At 46.8% G+C, this 20,988-nt stretch overlaps 1 protein-coding gene across 4 annotated transcripts in view; it reads left to right on the forward strand.

Moving 5' to 3' along the window:
* Positions 1–4,631: 4,631 nt before the first annotated feature.
* Positions 4,632–20,988, forward strand: part of SCAP (SREBF chaperone) — a 95,281-nt gene continuing 78,924 nt past the window's right edge. The window contains exon 1 of one of the 4 annotated variants that reach the window (XM_074985238.1): positions 4,632–4,732. The gene's annotated coding sequence lies outside the window, so the exon portion shown is untranslated. Of the gene's footprint in view, positions 4,733–4,780; positions 4,808–4,991; positions 5,123–5,675; positions 5,697–20,988 lie in introns of those variants that run through there. The other 3 variants (XM_074985241.1, XM_074985240.1, XM_074985242.1) reach the window with 3 other exon arrangements.

Genomic DNA, 20,988 nt, shown 5'->3' on the forward strand with positions numbered 1-20,988 from the left:
TTTTTTTTAAATAAAAACGGTCAGGGATGGTGCTTGGTCGTGCCCAAGAGGGCAGGGGACTGGACTCAATGACCTCCCAAGGTCCCTTCCAGCTCTATGAGATGCATATCTCCTTATATTCTATTAAGAACATACCTGCAATTACCTGCAGTAAGTGACAAGTATTGTTACACAGCACAGTTTTTTTTTTTTCCTGGAGACTTCCCTTTTCAAGGGGACAGGAAGAAACTTTAAGAAGCTTCAGGGCGAGTGAGGGAAAGATGCAGATCCTTATCCATCTCTGGCCACCTTTCTTCATTTTACCTGGATGCTTCTCCTGAGTGACCAGAAGTGAAAGAGTTAATTGTGTGCTTATTTAAGTCTTCATTGGGCTTCAACATCAACATGGCATTGAGCTGGGAGGAGTGCAAGGGAAAGGTCACACTTCAAGTCAAATCACTCAGGCTCTGGCCTTCAGTGCTGCTGTGTCCAGGGCTTGTCTGCATGGCCTTGTGTGTGTTAATGAAAGTGCAAATTTAGGTATCTTTTAGTTCACACGAACGGGATCTACATGGAGGAGTTACAGTGCGTTGGCAGATGGTCGAAGACGGGATACTTGGCTTAGATGGACCTTTGTTCTAAACCAGTATTGGCCAGTCTTATGCAGTGCCTTAGCGGAGGGGTGGCCAACCCACAGCGTGCGGCTCATTGAGCCATTAAACCCAGCTCCTCCTTGGAGCCATGTGCCAGGAGTGCTGTCCGCCCCACTGCGCCCGTGCCCTAATGCTTGGTGGGAAAAGCAGGTGGCGGCAGCGGTGGCTCCAGTAAGTTGCTGATGGGGGGTGGGGCTGGGGGGTGCCTGGCTCTGGGCAAGGCATTGAGTGAGAGTCGGGGAGGGAGGTTGGGGTGCCTGGCTCTGGGGGAGGGGATGGGCATTGAGCCACATATAATATATTTTTTATCCGTCCATGTTATAGCTATATATAGATAGAGAGATAAAGATAAATGTATACTACATGGCTGTTTGCACGCTGTCTGTGGCTCTTAGTCCCCACCTGGTTGGCCACCCCTGCTTTAGTGTGTATGGCAGTTCTTGTCCCTGTAGTTTGCACTGTTAGGCCACAAAGACAAACCTTCAGTCTGTCTCTTGTGCCTCAGGTAGATCCCTGAGAAAGGTCAAGTCAGATTATCTTTGCCACCAAAGGGGCTAGAATTGGAATTTTATTTTTAAGGAAGATCTTGAAACCTGCACTCCTTGAGAAGCTGATCACCAGAGATGTATTGGTACAGCATGCCATGGTATGCCAGCTGAATATTGGCCATGCATCAATGCAGGGCTTGGCCGGTGGTCAAAATTGCGTCGTACCCAAATTATGGGTTTAAAACCCACCAAGCAGGCATGTAAAAATCCCAATGCCTGTCTGGTACTGGAGCAAGGGTTTAGGAATTCTAATCTAGTGTTAGGATTCAGCTTTGCAGTTTGCTTCACTGCAGGTAAAAATGTGGTGCTACCTATCCAGGTGGGCCCATCACGATATTGGGAATGGTCTCCATTGTCGACTGAATGATGGTAATTTGATGTTTCCTCTCCAAGCTCCTGCCTTGGCGAAGCTTGCCAGATCCTGCCCCCAGCTGGACGCTATTTCTCAATTTTCTGCTTGGCTGTATCAAGATAACCTTTGGAACACCGTGACCAAACAATTCCAAGTGGCCAGGGAATGTTTGAGATCTCAGTGTGTAGGAGACAAATCCCCAGAATGACGCATTCCCGGGTTGTTCTTTGGAAATGCTCCTAAAGCCTTGATTTGGAAAGGCTGGGTTGTGTCAGCATTTGGATGGGAGACTCTAGAGCAGGGGTTGTCAACCTTTTCTTGCTGAGGCCCCACTCAGCATGCTATAAAAACACAAAGGCCCAGCGGGCTGAGGGAATATGGGGCTCCAGGTGAGAGGGGAAGGGGGGAATCCCAGGCCTAGACATGGTTTTACTACTATTTGAGGGGGGCAGGAACTGGTGGGGCTCAGGTCACCTCTGCACAGTGGGGTGCTGGAAGGGAGTGCCAGCTCCACCCCTGACTCACCTCAGCAGGCCACCTGCGTGCGGAGGGCTTATGACTTCAGCCCCAAAACACCCCTGGCTAGGTGGGGCTGCTTCTGCCCCACTACGGGTGTAGGGGGTCAGGGCTCTGCATTTCTGCCATGAGGAACCACCACAAAGGCTCACAGACCCCCACTGAAGAACTGCTGCTCTAGGGAAATGTGCGTAGTGTTGATGGAATAGGTGGCCCACTTCTGAGTTAACCCTAAGCCAGTGTTGCAGCTAGGATGGCCACTCTCTCATCCCCAGAACCCTGGGCACTACAGTACTTCTGGGATCAGCATAGGCCTGCCGGCTTTTGAGTGACCACTGACCAGACATGCACTGCACATTACGCTGGTGGGGATGGGGAGTCACACTCTTCAAATGCCTTCGGTTCATGACACTGGACAAACACATCCAGTGTTGTCTCAGGACGAGAGAGGAAAATAACTGAAAAACAGGATGGTTCACAACAGTGCAAACACACCGTCTAGTCACACCACTGGGGTGCTGTGTGTGCTGCTAGAAGTTGCTATCTTGTGTCCTGACCACACAGGATAGTTAAAAAGCCATTGCCATTTTTGCAACCATAGGTGTATGCATTAGTCCTGGGTCTTGATCTTTTTTTAATTTGACTGATTGCAGTCTCCATTCCTCCTGGAATTTCAAGAAGTTGTGTCCACAGAAGTGAAAATTGTTTAAAACGAGGGATTATTTAGTATAGCAAAAAGCACTTGCTCGTAGTGGCAAACCTGTAGCAGTTTTATAAAATGTTCCATCCCTGGATTAGAGGAACTCATGGAGCGAAGGCATAAAATAGTTTAAGCCACAGGAAGGTGCAGGATAGACACTAGTGCTGGGTACAACATGGACTGTTTTAGCCTCAGCTGAGGAGAGAGGAAAAATTTTCCTCAAAAGTGGAGCATTGGAGAGGAATCTGGTACCTTTGAGTCCATCTTTTTCCTCCAATTTCTCTTTCTTTGCTTCAGTCTTCTTTTCTGTGCTTCTCTCTCCACCGCTTCTTGGCCTCCCTTCTCTTCCATGTGAATAACACCATCCTTTCCTTGTCTCTGTTCATTGGTGCAGGTAGGGCAGAGATTTCTTTGCTTTACATGTATGGCTTCTGCTGGCTCTGCCAGATGTTCTTATGGGACCTGCATGATCTGTTACCTGCTATTGGCTGAACTCCAACCCTGCTCTCACTCCAGTGGCACAAAGTTGTAACTGTCTTTTAACAATGGTCCATAGACAACTAACTTGCAAGAGATGAGCAGCATTTCCTATTTCCTGGCAGCTCATTAGGCAGCTGCACTTTGTGATGACCTGTGCAGGATCCTAGGAGGCCAACATTACCCCATCACGCTGACAGTTGTATTGTCCTGTCTACACTACAGCAGACCTGAGCGATAAATTGGTTACATGCAGGCACCATATGAGAGTCTGACCTACTGAAATGTTGAAACCATCTCTTATTGGTTCAGTTTGTCTCTGTCAACTAACTAGAGCCCTGCAAACCTGCTTTATAGCCACAGGTAGCTGCAGTTCACTTTTGCAGATACAGATCAATTTTGTATCTGGAACCCTGACAATTTGCAGGTATTTGAAGCTCATTTTTGCAGGTGAGATACAATATTTCGTGTATCTGCAATGGGCTCCAACTGTAACCTCATCTCCCAGAATGACCTCCCGGGTGAGAGGAAAAGTCAGACCCTCCTTCATGAGATGAGCTCCAGCTAAGGCCCTCCTCCTGTGTCCGTTTACACATACAAGACCATGGTTTGAGAGAGTCCCTTCATTCCACCTTGTTGCCTTTTCAGCATGAAGCTGGATTCCCTCCACGGCAAAGCTGACGTTCCCTCGAGCTGGATGAGATAGGTGGCAGGATTGTCCTCACAACTGTGAGGATTTGGAAATGTGTTTATTTAAAATGGCAGATTAGGTTCTCCAGAAACTAACATGGACATTAGCATCCCAACAATCCACTCTAGCCTAGATTCTATCCTCCCTGCTCCTAGCTGACAATGATAGCAAATTGAAAAGCCTCATATTGCTCTGGGTGCCATGCTGATCCCTGTCTCTGATTCTGGGAAGAGCAGGGGCAAGGGAACTGAGGGGGAAACAGTGAAAATTGAAACGCGTGAATCAAAATCAGGAAAACATTGTCATTGCTATTAGTAGCAACGCTGCTGTGCCGCTGAGATTTTATTTCGCCTTCCCTTTGTGCCCGCACCCAAGGCTGCAGCACTGCTGGCGAGGACTGAGAGCCTGGAGTCAGTATGTGAGTTTTGGAACAGTTTCAGGTTAGGCAGCTGGGGCTCCAGTCTCGCCTTGTTACCTCCACGGGCCAGGAGGGGGAGTGCCCGTGTCCGCAGGGGATTTATCTGGGACCACAGTCTCCAGCGCCCCCATGTCCTGGCCCGTAGTCTCGTCCTTCCACCCGGCCCATAGCCTCCAGCCTGCCCCCCCCTTTGCCTGGCCCTGGCTCGGCTCGTGGCCTTCAGTGCCGCCCCGCCCCACTGGCGGCGGCCACAGCGCCCGCGTCCGAACGCTCCACGCGCCCGAGCGCGGCGGCAGTTCCGGCGTGAGGGGGCGTGGCTCCGGCGGAGGCGGGGCCCGAGCCCTGCCTGCGCGCGCGGGCCCGGCTGTGGCGCAGGGGTGAGAGGAGGAAGGTCACAGGTGAGGCGGTTGCCCGGGCCGGGAGCGGCGCGAGACCGGCCACCACACCCCCCCCCCCATCCCCATCCCGCCCAGGTGAGGAGACGCGCGCGCGCCTCTTCCCTCTTGGCCGGCCGCGGCGCGAGGCCCGAGCGCCCCTGCGCGTCCCACGCCGGCCTCGTGCGCTGGGGCGGTCCGGCCCGGCACGGCCCCACCTTCTCCGGGGGGGGAGGGGCCTGCAGGGGCTGGGGGCCTCCTGCTCCCGCGCCGTGGAGGGGGAGGGGCAGAGCAGGCTGCCGCCCCTCCGCCGGGCTGCCGCCATCCCGTCCCATCCCCCCGCCTGCCCCGCTGCCCGCCGGGACCCCCGCAGCGAGCCGGGGGCGGGGCGCGCTGGGCTGCCACATGCGCCAGGTAAACAAAGGGGGCAGGCAGCGGGGAGACCGCCGGTAGCCCGGCCGCGCTGCCCCCACCCCGACCCCCCGCTGCCCTCTGCGCGGGGCCCCGGGGGGCCTCCGGCTCCCCCCACCCGAGCACGCCGGGGCGAGTCGGGCGCGGGCTGTGTCTGGGCTGGGGGAAGAGAACAGCGCAGCGCAGCGCAGCGCCGCCAGCCGGGCCTGGGGCGGGGAGGTCAGCGCGCTTCCCTGGAGCCTTCGGATGGCGGAGGAGAGGCGGCGCCTTGCCCGCGGTAACCGGCGGCTGCTGAGCGAAGAGGCAGGTGCTCGGGGTGGGGGAGTGAAGCGTTCAGCCGCCGCCTTCGTTTCTCGGGTTTCTGAGAAGTGAAGCTTGGAGGGGTCCCCTCCCTGGAGCCCAGAGGAAGCTGGGCATGTGCTGGGGGCCAGGGCTTTGCCGGCGAGTAAGGGGAGATGGGGGACGGAGCTGCTCATTCTTCTAGAGGTGAGCAGGTTGTGGGGACGCTGGGCCGTTTCTTCTTTTGCAGCACGTTGCCGGGGAGCAGTATCTGGGGGATGAATAGGCCCGAAGACAGGTGAGAATCATAGAACGCTAGGACTGGAAGGGACCTCGAGAGGCCATTGAGTCCAGCCCCCTGCCCCAATGGCAGGACCAAGTACTGTCTAAACCATCCCTGATAGACATCTATCTAACCTGTTCTTAAATATCTCCAGCGGTGGAGATTCCACAACCTCCCTCGGCAATTTATTCCATTGTTTGGCCTCCCTGACAGTTAGGAACTTCTTCCTGATGTCCAGCCTAAACCTCTGTTGCCGCAGTTTAAGTCCATTGCATCTTGTTCTATCCTCAGAGGCCAAAAAGAGGAAGTTTTCTTCCTCCTCCTTATGACACCCTTTTAGATACCTGAAAACCGCTATCATGTCTCCCCCCGCCCCCAATCTTCTCTTTTCTAAACTAAACAAGTCCAATTCTTTTAGCCTTCCTTCATAGGTCATGTTCTCCAGACCTTTGATCGTTCTTGCTGCTCTTTTCTGGACCCTCTCCATTTCTCCACATCTTTCTTGAAATGCAGTGCCCAGAACTGGATGCAGTACTCCACTTGAGGCCTAACCAGTGCGGCGTAGAGCAGAAGAATGACTTCTCATGTCTTGTTCAGGACACGCCTGTTAATCCATCCCAGAATCATGTTTGCTTTTTTTCTCAACAGCATCACACTGTTGACTCATATTTAACTTGTGGTCCACTGTAACCCCTAGATCCTTTTCTGTGAGAAGGACAGAGAAAGGAAACACAGAGAAGATAGCAAGAGACCACATGGGGATGGTCTAGGAGTGGAAGTAAGAGGATGAAGAGGGAGAGGGAATGAGTTAATGACAGGTGACTTTCACTGCTCCCTTTTTTTCCCCCTTTTTCCCCTACTTTCCCCACTACATAAACCCTGGATTCTTATTTCTGCTCCTGATCTGGTGAGGTGGGTCTTACTCATGAAAGCTCGTTACCTAATAAATAAAATTGTTAGTCTTTAAGGTGTTACAGGACTGCAAATTAATTACAAAACAAAAAGCAGTCAAGTAGCACTTTAAAGACAAGCAAAATAATTTATTAGGTGAGCTTTCGTGGGACAGACCCACCTCTTCAGACCAGAGCCATACCAGAACAGACTCTATGGTCTCTGTTCTGGTCTGGCTATGGTTTGAAGAAGTGGGTCTGTCCCACGAAAGCTCACCTAATAAATTATTTTGCTTGTCTTTGAAGTGCTACTTGACTGCTTTTTGTTTTGATAGTGTATAGACTAGCATGGCTCCCTCTCTGTTACAAGATAATTAGAGACACTGTAACCAAGGCACAGATGCAACCTGATCAATACAAGAAAAGAAAGGAACATGCAGTTAGGAAGGGAGAAGAGGTCTAATAAAGGTAGACATGGAGTAAGTGACTCATTTACAGGGTGGGTTGATTAAGTCCATGTGATTTAAACCATTGATTTAAATCACCCCCTAAACTTACTGACTTAAATTGTTACCAAAAAGCTAAGGCTGACTGTGCTTACAGTGCACTTAATTTTCGAATAAGCCACATTGAACTTATTGGCATTTCTGTTTTTTGAGAAAACAAGTATAGAATGGGGCACCTTTGGGGAAGCTGAACTAAGCTGAATTAAAAAGGAATAGATTCATGACATCACCATTATGGTCTGTGACCATGATGTGCCAAGATAAAGGTCATGTGTTATCTAGCAGGCCAGACCATGACGTATGTGCCGAGATAAGGGTTGTATGTTATCTAATAAAAATTAAGAAAATGACACACTCTGGCAACTGGCAACTCAAGATTTCTCTTACTGCAGCTTTCTGTATTATATAGTTGTATGATAGATTCTAAACCTAGTTAACTAATTAAAAAAGCCATAGGGGTTTGCTAAGCTACACATTTTTTCTAGCAACCTCCAACATAGGAAATAGCTTGGAAATTTTCCTGTCAAATCAAACTTACACTAAAAAGCATAGAGGGAATCTTGATGAATGATGCACCACACAGTGAATTATCTAAGTTAATAACCAGTTGGCCCACTCAGCCATAGCCATATCTTTATCCACCTCATTTTCTTCCAATAAGCAGTTTTCCTTATGATATTTCATTCTTTCAGTTAGGTCCTGCATTGTCTTGCACTGCTTATGCTTGAGATGTTTTCTTTTTCACCCGGGGGATGAATTTCTTCAAGGTATTCCTGCATAGGGTCTCTCTTATGACCAGAAGCAGTGACAGTTTTTCTGTGTCAAAACTGGGGGCTAGGGGGTATAGGAAGTTGTGTGTGTACTGAATAACGTGTTCTTTTTCTTTCCAGTCTGCTCTATTGTTCCTTTCTGTGCTGTCTCTGACCTTCCCCATTTCTTATCTCTCTATCTTTTCATGGTGTCTTAAGTAACATCTCTGCTGTGCTTGGCCAAGGTCCACCACCACATAAGCACAGAACAAAAACGGTCCTCTTCAGCTTGTCTGTCTTTGCATGTTCTACTGTCACAGATAATCTGCTGAGAAACAGAGATGGAAAACTCAGAACTTGCTAGTAGGTAGGCTGGACAGACTGTAAGTGTAGCATGTTTGTGATGAGATTTAATTGTAAGTCTTATTTTTAAATGAGAAATTTAGTTTTGCTGATTTTAAAAATATCCAGTTTAAATTAAAAATGATTTATCCACCCTACTCAGTTGTTAAATAGACTTAATGAGTGGAAAGTATTGTTTACTTACATTCCATTGGTTTAGGAAGAGGGGATGTGGTGACACAGGGCTATTTCTGTGACAGAGTTTCAGTGTGTGGTGTGTGGATCCTAGCGTGGCGTGTCCACAGGCTGTGTCTAAGATTTCCAAAGAGGTCTGCGTCTGCATGAGTGTTTTTGGGGGGCGGTCTCCAAGTGAAAAAAGGTTGAAAACTAGAGTCAAAAAAACTGTTTCAAGCTCTTCAAAAGAGAAAAGGCTTTGGGCTGGCTTTTGAAGCTGTGGCCAGGTCTGCACTACAGGCTTATAATACTATATATTATATATAATATATATTATACTATATAATAGTATAAGTACTTCACCAGGAGTGTGAAAAATCTACACCTTTGTCCCCCCACGGCAGCAAGGACCTAGCTCCCGGCAGAGACAGTGCTATATTGAGTGAGGGGGTAGGAAATTAACTGTGCCAGTGGGAGAAGCTCTGCTGATGGCATAGTAGTGTCTTTGCTAACCCAGCTGCAGTGCTCTAGGTGAAGATAAGTCCTGAGGTGTTGTGGTTGTGTGTGGCAAGCAGAAATAATTGGGCCTTTGCTCGGAGGTGGAGCTTTGTGTGGAGAAGCTGCCCCCGTAATGCTTTTTGCCAAAATCTGTGGATGCAAATACTGCTTATTTCTAGAGGGTGTTAAAATACAAAGGAGCTTCCCCTTTGCGCTTATCTTTGGCTCTTTATAATAAGTCCTTTGAGAGAGAGAAGTGACTTCCGTAGCAATACATGAATACAATAAGATGACTGACACTGTTGTGTGATGCAACAGGTGGGTCAGGTGGTTTATGTTTTTTAAAAAGGGGAAACTGGTTGGGTTTATTAGATATAAACCATGCTGAAAAATCATGCTGTTCGCCTCTGACTTCCTTCACAAGAGTAGTTACCTTTCAGTTGTTAATTGGAATGGCTGGTGTTAACTCTGCTGCAAAGCTTCATTCTAGCAGGATGCTAATGTTTTACTGTTCCTTTTATTGAAGTAAAGGGCTTGCTGGATGTGTCTGATGTCAAACTTCTCATGCACCTGCAAGAAAAAAAAAGTGGTATGATCAAATGGCTAGAGAATAGTGACAGTCTCTGGTAGGAGCTAAAGGTGTGTAGCTTGGGGTATGCTGAAAACTTACATGGGGGTAGCTATGTCTCTGAGTGTGAAAAATCCACATTGCTGAGAGAGGTGTGTATGCTGGTGCTCAGTGTTGCCAGTGGTGGGTCACTGTAAGAATACTTTTATTGAGCCTGTTATTGCCTGTCAGGGAACTGGATTATCTGCACTGACAGGAGAACCCCTCTTCATTGTGAACATCTGAGCTGGACTCACTGTTCCTGAAGTGGAGACACTAGTGCCGAACACAGAGGTAAAAATAAGATCTGTGTTTCTGTACAGATATTGCTGTTTAAGCATCTCAGGATTGTGTGAACTCTTTTGACGATACAAAAAGCAGTCAAGTAGCACTTTAAAGACTAGCAAAATGGTTTATTAGGTGAACTTTCGCAGGACAGACCCACTTCTTCAGACCATAGCCAGACCAGAACAGACTCAATATTTAAGGCACAGAGAACCAAAAACAGTAAGCAAGGAGGACAAATCAGAAAAAGATGATCACTGCTCACCTTGATTATCTTTTTCTGATTTGTCCTCCTTGCTTACTGTTTTTGGTTCTCTGTGCCTTAAATATTGAGTCTGTTCTGGTCTGGCTATGGTCTGAAGAAGTGGGTCTGTCCCGTGAAAGTTCACCTAATAAACCATTTTGCTAGTCTTTAAAGTGCTACTTGACTGCTTTTTGTTTTGATAGTGTATAGACTAGCACAGCTTCCTCTTTGTTACTATTCTTTTGACAATAGTGTTGCATCAGGAACTCATGGTCAGCTGATTACCCAGCAGAACCCCAATGTCTTTTCCCAGAGTCCTGCCTTCACAGTATTGTTTCCCTCATCTTATAAACATGACCTGCCTTCTTTGGTTTTTAGATGTACATGTTTATGTTTAGCTATATGAAAAATATGTATTTGCTGATTACAAAGTGATTCAGATCACTTTGAACCAGTGACCTGTCCTCTTCATTATGTACCCTTCCCCCATTTGTGTGTTATCTGCAAATGTTGTCAATGATGACTTTGTCAGTGGTAAAAATATTAAATAGCAGAGGGCCAAGATCTGATCCTTGTGGGGCTCTGCTGGAGAGCACACCTGCTCAGTGACAGTTCCCCATTTATAATACATTTTGAAACCTGTTAGCCAGTTTTAAATCTAGCTCGTGTGTTGCATTAAATGTTGGGATATTGTAGATGTGCAGATTAATTAAAGCAGCTAGGAGAAATAGTGAATAGAATAACCAAAGGAAAACCTAAGTTGAACATTCAGAAAACTTTTTATAGTGAAATCTCTTGTCTTCCTGCTTGTTCATTCTTATGTCCTGGCCAAAACAGGTCTGTGAAAATCCTATTCCTTCCTGCTGCTTTCATTATGTCTAACTCCACTTAAAATCCCATCCCTGCCTTCTTCCCACCTTCTTTACAAATTTCTTCTTTGTCTTTAAAACATGACCAGCCCAACTTTTCCTGCGCTTGCCCCCTTGATCTCTTCTCATTCTACCCAATCTATGCAAGTGTTCACCCTTTCTTTTTATTTTGCAGTGCCTTAAAAACAAAGCAAAGAATTTACTATGTCCAACGGAGGATATCTAAGGGAGTTCTACAGTAGTGCAGTGCTGTGTTATCCACAAAAGCCTCTTTTGCTCAGAATTTGCAATGGGTCCTGCTCATTGGATGAGTCCGAATTAAAGAAAGTGCCAGAATGGAACTGCATAGTGTGTAGGGTGTTTAGTGATTCTTTGATGCTAGTCATGAGGTTCTGGCACTTAAGTTCATTTAGGTAACTCTTGCCGGTCTTCTTCCTGTGTAAACAGTGTCTTAACGGGGCAAAAAGAGTCCTGCTTCTGGGATGGTGGGCTTCATGCTGAGGGAGCAGGCAGATGCTGAGTTTGGGTAGAGGAGAAGAGTTGCATTTCTCCTTTGGCAGTGGATACATGAATTGTGCATGAACAAGTGTGACAAGGATGCCAGGGAAATAATGTGTGCTGCTGTTCAGAACAGGACAGTCTCGCTCAGTCAGCCGAACCATGTAACAAAGTGTGTTAAAAGGTGTTTCACCAATGGATGGAGGAGTGGCTTGTTGTGTCCCAAAATCAAAGATCTAATTTGTAATTTTTTATGATTACCATCCTGTTCAGAATTAAAATAATGTGTCTCATCCTGCAAGGTGCTGGCTTCAGCAGGAGTTCTGAGCTCATTGCAACTGGTGCAAAGATGTTTTTGTAATCTAGAGTCTGTTTGAAAGTAATCAGTTGTGAGTCACCTCCCAGATACCTCACTCCCACTGAAATGAGGGTAACTCAGGCCAAGTCTACACTGGCAGTTCACAGCACTGTAATTTTCTGGCTCAGGGGTGTGCAGTTGGCTGCTCCCCTCGCAGAAACAGTTTATCTAGAGCAGTGGTGTCCAAAACCAGTTGAACTGATTGTCATAGCACCTCCCCCCAGGTGCCCTACTTCCCTCCCCACTCCCCCACCACAGACAGGCACCCAATGCACCACCTCTGGTGACTTGCTGGAGCCACCCAGCCCAGAGCTGCATGAGGTGCGCCACACCGCCTGAGCCCAGGAGAGCTGAGCTGTGCTGAGTACCGAGAGCTGCACTGTGCAGCTCAGCCCAGCCCCAAGCTGTACTGCCCAGCTCAACTGCCATGTGTGCCACCTAAGCTGGCTAGCCCAGCCCAGCCCGGAAAGCTGTGCTGCCCAGCCCCAAGCCGTCCCGTGGCCCAAGCAAGCTGCAGGAGGAGCCCCACCTCGCTGCTGCTGCCGTGGGCTTGTCCCACCAATTGGTGGGGTGTGTGCACGGGTGGTGCTCCACGTGCGTGCCTCTAAGAAGCCACATTTGCCACATCCCACTGTCCAGTTCACCACATGGGGCAAATGGACAGCATGTTGGACACGGTGGATCTAGAACATTGGGAGAGAATCTCTGCCATGGCTGTGCTTTAAACTGTTAAATGTAGACAGAGCCTCAGTATCTCTGTGCAGTTGCTTCGTAAGTTTGCAGAGTAAAGTGAAGTTTCGTTGTATTGAAACATGCTGTGTAAATGAGCTGCTGCTGTTCAGTTAAACTTCTGTGAAAGTTTTATTCTTTGGGTATCAGGTGGCTTCAGAGGGAAGTTAACGTTGAACACTGGATTTTTACTGCGTGGGCTTCTCTTTTACTTCCAGACCAGCTTGTTGCTTTTCCTCTGAAGAGAGCACCCATTAGTTGTGCAGAGCTGAAGTTTACAAGAGGGAAGAAATTTGTGATTGAAATAATTTGGCAAGTTGAATACCTTGTTATTCCAGTATAGCTGCTGCTAATAAACTGCCCGAGTGGAGATGCAACTTCCTCTGGCAAATAAGTTCCTTTTGCCGATTTAGGTTATTAGGTGTCTGCTCTCCCAAGAGAGTAAGTTATATTGTGAACAAGACTTTTTATTGTTGATATTTACACATAGTTACTAGAGCTTTTGCTGATAAGGTGGTGACTTTTTCTACACCCCAACCAAAATAGCTGTGCTGCCAAATTTTAAGTGTGCCTGAGGCTGAAGACATGAGTTGCACTGAATCCAGCTAATGGAAATATGCTATTTAATCCTACATTGTGTGATACGTAGGTTTTAGAAATCTCAGGTGCTTTTTGCATAATCTTGTTTAGAGATTCAAATGGCTCTTTAGATTCCAAACTGTGATATTGCGCAGCGCTAAAAATAGGAGGCAGAATGGTTGAAGGAGTGGCATGCTGTCATGGAGCAGAGGGCTGGCTCTTGGTATACTCTGCTGGGCGTGGTGCGTGACACTCAGCAAATCACTCTTTCCAGGTTTCCTTCCATCTCTGCCTTTGAGGCTTGGCTAGTTATGGGAAAGCAAGTACTTCAGTGAGGCACTGAACGTACATTTTAGTAATAATACCTGTTGACTGTGTGTGTGTTCTTGTTCCAACAATCGCCGTCTTGGGCTGGCTTTACTTTAAAAAAAGTGAATCATTTCATGTTTCCAGCATATTCTATGAAGCAAACCACACAACTGAGAGGCTAAGGTATGAATAAGCTTGTAGGATATCCCACTCAGTATCATCTAGGAACATCACCAAAGCTGATTAGGTGAAATGGAGTGCTGAGGCAGAAAGTAAATGTCGGTAGCACAAAACCTCATTGATATCTTTGTCAGCACCACACACGCGTCCTGTAGGGCTTTGCTTCTGCAGGTACAGAGCTGAAGGTACTCTACTATCCCGCCTCCATCACAACCATACACTAATGGCCAGAAGAGTTGTACTGCATAGCGAACCAATTAATTAATCTAGATGGCCTAAATCAGTCATCAGATCCAAGCACTTGCTGCTGTGACTGGCTTTCATGCTGCTCTGCAGAAAAGCCCTCAGAGGAATTAGTCAAGGCATAAAATTCAGAAATGGATCAGACCACAGCTCTTGCTCCATCATCTCTGAAGGAGTTAGATCAGTGGTCTCCAGTGTTTTAAACATAAGGTCACTTTTTGAATTTGTCAGTCCACAGTCTGCCTCATACCCAAATGCCCTGCCCCACCCCTTCTCTGAGGCCCCATTCTTTGGTGATGAGGTGCGGGGAGGGGGGACACCCTAACATCAGCATCCCTCTCTTCTGCCTTCCTCATCCTGCAGAGCTCCTGGAGGGCAGCTTCAAGGCAGAAGGCAGGTGCAGCAGGGCAACTGAAGTGACAGCACTTAATAGCCTCCTGAACAAACCAGTCAGGATCACCCATCGGTAGAGCCTTGCAAATCTATGGCTATCTGCTTTAAATCTGTGGATGTCAGTGTAGATATCTGCAGCTCATTTTTGCAGAGATGTATACGGATGCAGATGCAAATTTTGTATCCGCACAGGTCTGTAACCATCAGAGGCTCCAGGATCTACCGCAGTGTTGGGCAGCTGGCAGCCCATGGAATCCCTGTTTGCACCTCCCATGCGCCTCTCTCACACACCAGGGCACTGGAGCCACCCACTTCCCACTCTTCTGCCCTTCCAGAGCTGGAACACAGTGAATCAGCTGTTTGCGGCTGTTCCAGCTCTGGGAGGGAGGGGGAATTGCAAGGGTGAGCGACTGATGTGCGCTGCTTCTAAAATGCTGGTAGGGATGCAGAAATGTGGAAGTGCAGGGCTTTGGTGCCTTGGTGTGTGAGGAGGTAAATGGGGGAGGAGGCAGATGGGGTCTGTGGGGCTGCAGGTTGAACCCCAATGGGCTGCAGGTTTCTGTGCCCCGCTGAGGTGAAGGAGGAGCACTCACACGGCCCACTCCCCATTTTTGGTTGTACATGGCTATTTTACCGATAGATACCGATCTGCTTGTTGGTGACCACTGAGTTAGGTTCTGTCTTGCTGAAATAGCTATTCTAAAAATTTGAGTGGGTATCTGTGAAATAGGTGTCATTCCTGTATGGTAAAAGCCCATGGAAAATGATGCTTGTTATTAACAGAAATTGCTGTTTCCCCCAGAAAAATGTAATATCCCACCTGATCCTCAGAAAGCCACCACCGGATGCAGAAAAACTCTCTGACCCACCACATCTAGGCAAAATCAAGGGAGCCGCCTCTTGTGGTGGGAGGGAGAAAACTTGAGACTTGTGATAAGGACTTTGCTGTGCAGATCTGGTATACTTAGGAAGTGCTTTGAAAATTCACTCTGTCTGTGTAATCTCAGGGCTGAGCTACTGGTCTAGAGATGAGAAATATGATGATAGCTTCCTGTATCATCACTTCCCCCTCCAGTAGGACACTATAAGCCCTCTTTCCCTTTGCTGCAAAAAAAAGTTGCCCTTGGAAAATGGGGGGGGAATGGATGTTCTCTTTTATCATGGTGAAATCCCCTTTAACAAGGCTGCAGCAGTAGATGTTGTGTTGAAAGGTGTGCCCAGAGCCACCGCTAGGTAGGCACATGAAACAGAGTTGATTTTTGGCACAGATTCTCCCCTCTGGTGGTTTTTTTTTTTTCCTAGAACTAGAGGGCAATAAAGACTGCAGTTTGTTCAGTTTTATCTTGCTTTGTCCTACATCAGGGATTTGTCCATGAAAGGTGCCATGTGCCTCAAGGTAAAGATACAGAGGCAGTGCCAAACAAAACTGAACGTGGGGGTAAACAGATGACAGTGCAGTTTGGGAGTTGCTTATTTAAGATTCGAGAATCTCTTCAAGGAACACTGTATATTAATAATTGATGTGTATTAATATTATAATAAAAAAACCCTCTTATACTGACAGTATTCTGCAAAGATTTCAGAAAAGAGTAGGAAGACAAATATCCCTCTGCATACAGGTAGGGAAATGACTCGCTAAAGGTTAGAATGAGTCAGTGTCAGAGCAAGGAATAAAACCTTGTGCTTTAATCACTAGATTGTAATGCTTCTTTGGCTAGTGGGCAAGATGCAGGTGCTGTAAAAACAGAACTGTCTCATTTCCTCGTGTCTTTCTATCCACCTGTTGTGCCTTGTCTTGTGCAGGGACCATAAGGTCTTTAGGGCAGGGACTGTCTCTTTTTTGTGTTTTGTGTAGCACTTAACACAAATGGGCCCTGATCCACTTCTGAGGCCCCTCAACACCAATGCAGTACATACGATAAATGCGGGTGCCTGAGCTTATATTATAGCCAATTGTTGCTCGTTTGTCGATGACAGTGTTGGGCAGGATCAGAAGACACTTTTTAAACTGGAGAAAGAAGATGCTGGACTCTGCATCAGCATAATAATTGGTGTCCAGCAGAGTGTGTGTGTGTGTGTGGTTGTTTTGTAATTCTCCCACATCTGTTGTGGTGTATGTTCTATATTGCACTTCCTGGCTTCACTGAATCCTGTGTACATATGTGAGCCAGATGGGGGTTAGCTGTGATGGTGGAAGAGTTACATAGCCTATTTGTCCCCAGTGTAAAAATAGTTCAGTCAGAAATTCATGTTGGTCTTCCTTCAGCGGTCTCATTTATCAAATATCTTGACAGACAGAGGAGAGTTACTGTCTTATTTCACAATGCCCCAAAAGTGCATTAGGTGCTTCATGTTACAAAAGAAAGACGTAACCAGAAGCTTATCGCTGAAGAGAGAAACACGTCATATGGGGGGAGAGAGGAAAGGGTGAGAGGGAACATGAGGGAAATAAGTCGATTTCAGAGATGCAATTTGCTTAGGTAGAGTCGACTTATTTCCCTTGTATAGGCCCTAGCCTCTTGTACTCTCCTGTCGACCTCCCTTACTCCATGCAGTCGTGTGGAGTACGTGGATCGACTGCCAACCCCAGAGACTGAATTTGCGTGTCTTTACCAGATGCACAAAATTGAACTCTGGAAGATCAACCCTGACCAGGTGGATTTTCCCCGAAGCATAAACATGTCCTCAGTGGGGGTAGGGGTGTGTGTGTTTGTAGACTGCATAAATAACTGAGAGGAGCAGCTGGTGATCCAGGGATTGAGCTAAAAGAACAGAAGGAACTAAAATGGAATAACTCGGTGACACTATATCAAACCTATGTGTGATAGGGGAATAGAAACTGACAAAGTGATGATTTGTATTGTGGGCGTATGGAGCTTAGGTAAGGCCTACAACAGGATAAAGAGCAATAATGATACTTGGTACTGCTAATCACTGCAGATTATTTTTCATGGAGATAGTCTTATGTTCTTATTTTTTTTAATGGGAAATAAGACAGTATGTATCACTGGCGTTTTGGGGTGTAATTGGAACATAGCATAAGCACACAGCTGACGCTTGCAACCACAAGCTTTTTGCTTGACTTAACTAGCAGGCATGAAATTGGGAACACTTTCCCTTCCTGCCCATGAGGGCACATTAACTGGATTCTTGGTGGGTTTTGTGCTTTCCTGTGGGGGGTACCAAGCAGGTATTTGCTGAGTGCCAGGTGGGCCTGTTCCTCCACCACCCCCATGATCCGTTTGCAGAGGGCAGTGGTAGACCTGGTTCCTTATTGCCTGTTGGTTCTCAGTATGTTCATTCCGGCGTAGAGTGCAGAGGATGTAATTGCGTGTGGTGGTTGCATCATCCTTTTGATTCTTATAGGTCAGCTGTGTTCCCTAGACATTTGTTGTGAAGCAGCCAGATTGGTAAACAAGAGCAGGCTGATTAGTCCATTAATGGTGACACATTCAGACACTACGCAGCTTCCACTAGGTAGTTGGTGAAGATCTTTCCATAAGAATCAGAGTTCTTGATCAAAGTCGCTTCCCCATGTTTTATCTTCTTCATGAAGTCATAGTACAGTCACTTCAAGTAATGTCTAGGTCTGGCTCCCCAGTGAAGATGAGACACAGTGGTATGCAGTAATGGTCATAGGCCAGCCTGGATCTACTTACTAGAGCAGGTGCTTGTGTCAGTCATTTTAATTTTCTGAGTAAGGCTATTGGCGATTGCTGTCCCAGACAAGTTCTGTTTCTGCAGTGGTATTAGTGGAGAGAAATGAACTTCATGCAGCTGTTGCCTCTTACTAGCCTATACTACCAAGCATGGCTGGCTTCAAGACATGAATGGTGAAAGAGGCTGTCAACCTAGCATGGATAGATAGAATAAATGCTGGCAAACTACTACAGAATGGCTCAGTGGAAATGGGGTCAGATTGTCAAAAAGAGCAATGGATCTGTTTTCTAAAGAGCTTGAAGAGATTTAGAACCACTTAACACGTTTATTGCAGAGACATGTCCTTGTGGTACCAAGCACGGGGCAGGTTCTACACTAAATGATATGTCTCTTTCCACTAAGTCCTTCCGTAAAACATGTTCTTCTGCACCTCTTCTCTTATACCAAGCCATTGAACTTCTCTATTTTCACTTTGCTTTCTGGGCAGCTGTTGTCATCTGAAGGGTGATGCTTTGGGTTCCCCATCTCTTCAGTCTCCATGATTGTAGCACCTGACTTAATCCTACTTAAAAGTTAAGATGTCTCCAAGTCGGACTGGGTTTTGCTTTCCATAACTAAGATTTTTGAAGTTGGACTTTAGCTGATAATTTGTGTGTGGCAGGATAGCTCCAGCTTGCATTCCCATACCTGTAGTTGCTGAGCTGTAGAGGACATACAGAAATAATAAACCATCAATGTTGTAAAAGGCTGTGACTCCAGCAAGACCTGCCAGAAACAAGTATCTTTGAATGAGAGAGGTACTATTTTACATAAATCACGTTTTCTTCCCATTAGATATGGTTTCCAGAAGAATAGAGAGCTACTAACTAGATCACTTCTAGCAAACTCTTGTCTAAAGTGGTAGTTTTGTAGAAAAGGGAACTATGTTCGAAAAATTATTAATTTTTCATATGGTGTAGATGAGGACTCTAACTTCCCATTGGCTAAATCCAAAATGAGGAATAAATGTCAAACCAAGATGTCCCTTTTATCTACTCCTTCCATTTCATTACTGTCTCTCTTCCAGAAAGGCTCTGGAATCCAGCTAATCAGAATGTGGACTTCATTGATATCTGTGAGAGAAGCTATGTGCCATTTTATGATAGGAAGCAAAGAACATCTAGTCCAACTGAAAGTACAATGGATCATTCTGGCAAATGAGAACAAATGTGATTAGTATACTTCAGTCATTTGTCCTGGACAAATTTCAACTTAATGCTCTTTTTATGTGGAGGGGAGGACCATGGGATTTCCCAAAAAATGAGGACTGGTGCTTATGTTCCATGTGCTACCATACTGGGGTCAGAGCTCTTGGTTGTAATGGAGATCATGGAGCCTGTTTGTAAGGTTGAAGGTTGCTTTTTTTCAGCAGTTTCATTCATTTTTTAAAGCTTGTGTGAGGCCAGCTTACTTTTCTTCCATGTGTGCGCTCAAGTACTGGCAATTCTGGTGCTGATCATCATTTCTCAGCCCCCCAGTGTATGGTAGGTGCCTTGCAAAACGAGCCGTGATCCATACGGCAAGCAGCTTACAGTCTCATACGGTGGTTCTCAAACTTCAGCAACCTGAGGACCCCCATTTTAATTTACAAATTTTCATGGACCCCCAATGTCCCGCTCAGCTGTAGGTCCTGCATCCTCTCCACCCTTGCTTCTCCCCCTCCCTCCCAATGCTTCTTGCATACCGCTCAGCTGCTCCTCTGCTGTGTACAGGAGGCGCTGGGAGGGAAGAGTTGATCAGTGAGGTGGCCCTGGATATGATTGCACCTCTCTCTGCTCCTCCTTCTCTGTCCCGGCACCTCCTGCACATTGCCAAAGAGCTGTTCCCTGGCATGCAGGAGGCATTGGGAGGGAGTGGGAGCAGTTGATCAGGGAGGCCTCTGGCCCTGGACATCATTTTGATTCTCCTGAATGCACCCTGTCCTCATCTCCTCTCCCACTACCTTGCCTCCTGCTGAATAGCTGCTCCAAGGCGTGCAAGAGGGACTGGCTAGGAGAGGAGAACTGATCTGCAGGGCTTGCGGACTCTCTGGAGTGAGACTTCAGTTTGAGGAACACAGGCCTGAAACATACTTAAGCTTGAGTAATGAGGGTTATAGACAAGGGGAGGGAAGGAAAAGGGTGTCAAGAGTGACTGCTGTGGCATGAATTAATCTTACAGGTTTGGTCCCTTGGCTTTTTTTGTTGTTGTTGTTCACACCTCTGTGGCAGAACTGAATTTTATTTTAGGGGGATTTGAATGAGCTCAGGGAGATGGCTTGGGGGAACAATTTGTAGTCCAGCGAGCAACGTGCGAAAAGCTGTGGAGGTGCATTGTGAAAAGGATAATCAAGAAGTAGCTGATATTTGTTGACAGTGGTTGCTGTTCATTGGCAAACCACATGAAAGGTAATCAAGTCAGCAATATAGGTGGGGAAATTTGATCTTCAAGGCTGTAACAAAGTCTAGATTTGATGTGGGGGTCAGGGCGTGGACTTGGTGGCTGATGTGATCCAAGGTTGTGATATCAAAACAAAAAGCAGTCAAGTAGCACTTTAAAGACTAGCAAAATAGTTTGTTTATTTTGCTAGTCTTTAAAGTGCTACTTGACTGCTTTTTGTTTTGAAGGTGTATAGACTAGCATGGCTTACTCTCTGTTACTATTCAAGGTTGTGATATGTTTTTGACAGGAGTGTTTTGGATTGGCAGGAAGAGATTTCATGTGTATCTCATGTGATGAGAACCTGGGAAGGAGCCTCGTTCAAAACTAGGTGTTGAGTTGATCCCATGGCTGATGGGAAACCTGAGATGAACCTCTGTGGCAGGGAATGTTCTTCTACAGCAGAATGCCCTGCACAGAACTGATTCAGGAGCCAGACTCCAAAACATCCAAAGAACTGAGTCAGTTCTCACCCACACAAGACACCCCCCCTCTACGTGGTCAGTGCTCGGGTTGTGATTTTCCCATACGAAGTGTTCTGTTTTGCTTGGCCTTTGCATTTCAGCTTTACAGAAAGCTCACTGTTCTTACCATGGGAATAAAGGCAGAGAACAGAAGTGTGGTGTTATTGAACTGACTGCCCAGCAGGCTCATGAAGAGAAATTAATGTCCTCTGTGCATGTTTGACTTTTCAGCTCTGAACCCCTCGTTAGAGAAATGGCTCCACTTCCTGCCCA

The sequence above is a fragment of the Carettochelys insculpta genome, chromosome 2 (genome assembly GCF_033958435.1).
Source record: "Carettochelys insculpta isolate YL-2023 chromosome 2, ASM3395843v1, whole genome shotgun sequence".
Lineage (NCBI taxonomy): Eukaryota > Metazoa > Chordata > Testudines > Carettochelyidae > Carettochelys > Carettochelys insculpta.